Below are 3,433 nucleotides of genomic sequence, written 5' to 3' on the forward strand. Positions count from 1 at the left end.
CTACTAGATGTTAGTTAAATTATAAATATATCAATTCATGTGAATATGACTGAAATTTTTTTCTGAAAAGGTGGAGTCTATTTACTTCTGACCACGCTGTGTATATATTTACTGAGCCACGTGGTTTTGTGTCTGAGGTTTCGTATGAACACGCGTTTAACTAGTTTTGAGTACAAAGGAAGTCACTCACAACAACCTCGCATATATTATGTCTTTATAAATCAACTTTCAATGTAAAATAATCAACTTTTTAAATATGTTATGGACATTCGCAACGTTTCATACAGTATATCTGTCTAGGGTTTGGTGCAAAATATCCAGCCGATTTTGCTGTAGGCTTGTGAAACAAAATATTAATAATAATATTAATAGAAATGACGAATTATCAACGTGTCAGTTTTCAATTAATGCGCTATAAGTTGCACAAATTATTTTTCAATAAATGCGCATTAATAAAACCCTGGATTGTTTGAATGGCGGAAAGTGAAGAAAGACTTATGGAAATTCTTCATGGCGATAAAACGAAGGCACTTAAATTAATTTTGAATTTCGCGCAAAGCTACACGAGGGCTATCTGCGCTAGACGTCCCTAATTTAACAGTATAAGACTAGAGGGAAGGCAGTTAGTCATCACATCCCACCGCCAACTCTTGGGCTACTCTTTTACCAACGAATAGTGGGATTGACCGTCACATTATAACGCCCCCACGGCTGAAAGAGCGAGCATGTTTGGTGTGACGGGGATAAAGGTTCGTGATACTGTGATATATGTTTTCGAAATTTCTCGTAAAGCTACACAAGGGCTATTTGTGTATAGCCATTTTAAATTTTGAAGTGACTGACTTTTGGGCTACTCTCACCTAACCAAATTATGGGATTTCACCATCCCTATTATAACGTACTCACACCTCCAATGTGCGGAGCGCGTTGCTATGGTAACAAGATCCAAACCGTGAATCTTCGAATCTACAGTCTGAGCACGTTAACTACAAGGCTACTCTTTGAACTTTACGTCTTTCTTTCTGTGATAAAAGAAATATACAATGCAAGTACCGAATACCTTGCAACTCCTGGTTTTCAGCGAAAAATAAGAGAACTTGCAGTAAAAATGAAGAGGTAAAAAGAGGAAACATTAAAAGGAAAATTAATATGTAGATCTATACCTTAAAATTTAATCCAAAAACGCGCAAAAGCTAGGCATGCCGAGTATTAAAAAAGGAAAATAGATATAGACATACTTGCCAATCCTCCATAAAAATAACCGTGTAGAAAAATAGACAGATAAGAAGGAAATCGTGAAGAAACTACAGATTCGAAACGATCAAATTGTTAGGGAAATAAAGCCATTAGGAACAGTTTTCTTGAAATGATAATCGCATGTATTTCACTGTATACATTGTGTTTAATTATACAATTTCGCTGCCTTATCTTTCCTACGGGAGTTAACTCTAAGGTTTACTCATTAATTATATTCTTCATTAACTATGATATTTTGCCCGAAGTTTGAAGCTGAAATGAGATCTGTTGGTCTTTCTACTTCCAAATGATTATTAAGTTATGTTGTTAGTCAGTTAATAAATTGTATCTCTATGTTCATGAACTTTCCTATTAATTATCCTGTCAAAATAATCATCAGAATTTTAAGTTACTTTCATTTATGCATCTGATTTACGAGCAAACAATTTAACGCACTTATGAGTGAAACGAAAGTCTTTAAGTCTTTAGAATGTGAATTCTGAATTGTTTTCCATCAATATTCTTTAAATGTAGCATTAATTTTATATTTGTACGACTTACTGCTCGTTTCAATTGTATCCCATAGGTTTATGGGGGGATAGGAGGAGTTTAATTGTGAAATTAGAATCCTTCTACAATACAGGTTATTCAAAATACATATATTTAATGCGATTGCAAATAATACTACTTAAAAACTCTAAAGCTATAATGAACTTACAACGATTCATTAACTATTATTTACACGTTTACGGACATGAATTTCAATGTAGAGCATGCCTTTGAATGTGAAAAGGAGCATAGTTTGTAATTTCTCATATTAGTTACTTGGTTTGGGTTCTGTTTCTAACTGTTAATGTTTTTTTGAAAAGCCTCTAATGTAGTTTATTAAACACATGCATTTTCAACCATTCTTAAATATACTGATTGTTACTGATAGCAAATATTTCTGATAACACCTAATTAATTAACAGTTGAATTTACGTTACATTTTTCACATATGTTTCTTCCGTATTTTTTGTATAAAAAATTAGGTTTAATGTAGGCTCAGAATATATTACTGCATTTATTTTCTTTATTTTGGTCAATAAAACCATTCATTATCGATCAATGATATTAGCATCGTTATAATATCTATCATCATTGCTGTAAAAACAGTAAAGGCCATACATCTGTATGTATAGTACCAGAAAAAACAAACAAACAAAACACAGTCAATAATGGTAACAATTCAAATTATACTTAATTTACGAAAAGGTTTTTCGTCCAGAATTATAATTGTAGTTTAAATAGATAAAAGCTAAGTTCTTAATTTTAATATTATTACTGTTTTTGACCTCGCTTCATTTGTTTAGATTAGCCGAAGAATAACTTCTACGCTACAAAAGTGATCCCTTACAAGTTGTTGGGTACTTTTGTGAATTTACAACGCTAAAATCCGGTTTCGGTTCTCCGTGGACAGAGCACAGATAGCCTATTGTGTACTTTGGTGCTTGGACAAACAGAAATCAGACATCGAACCCCACAGTGACACAGAGGTATGTCTGCGGACTTACAACTCTAGAAACCGGATTTGTTTCGATACCCGTGGTGGGCAGAGCACAGATAGCCCATTGTGTAGCTTTGTGCTTAGTTACAAAGAAACAAATCAGACATCGAAATGAAAATAATAATAAGTATATCATGAATCTTGTGGTTTAAACCACTCACCAACCTACTAGAATTGTACATATTTTTGACATCATTCGAAACAATTGAATTTTACTACGATTGTTTTCTTACATCTAACTTTGAGCTTAGATGTACTTGTGTATGTTTTTAATTAAATCTTTAGTAAATCACATATTAGTAATTAACGGCAGCAAACCTAATTCGTGGTGACGTTTGGCTTGGCTAATTGGCAGTACTAAATTTGAACTTGTGTATCGTGGTACCAAACGTTAGAAATTAGCACCGAATGGCAGCAAACATAACTGGCCGTGACATTAGCCTAGTGGGGGAGTACTAAACCTTCGATATTTTTATATTGGTTCCTGATAATAAAGGTTAGAAATTAGGATTGAAGGACAGCAAACTTAGTTCATCATGACTTTAGGCTATTGGAAAGTAATAAACTTGGGCCTTTTTATATCAATTCATGAGATTACGCATTGAGATTAGGATTGAAGGGCAGCAAACGTAGTTCATCATGACTTCAGGC

Source organism: Limulus polyphemus, unplaced genomic scaffold (assembly GCF_000517525.1).
Source record: "Limulus polyphemus unplaced genomic scaffold, Limulus_polyphemus-2.1.2 Scaffold209, whole genome shotgun sequence".
Classification (NCBI taxonomy): Eukaryota; Metazoa; Arthropoda; class Merostomata; order Xiphosura; family Limulidae; genus Limulus; species Limulus polyphemus.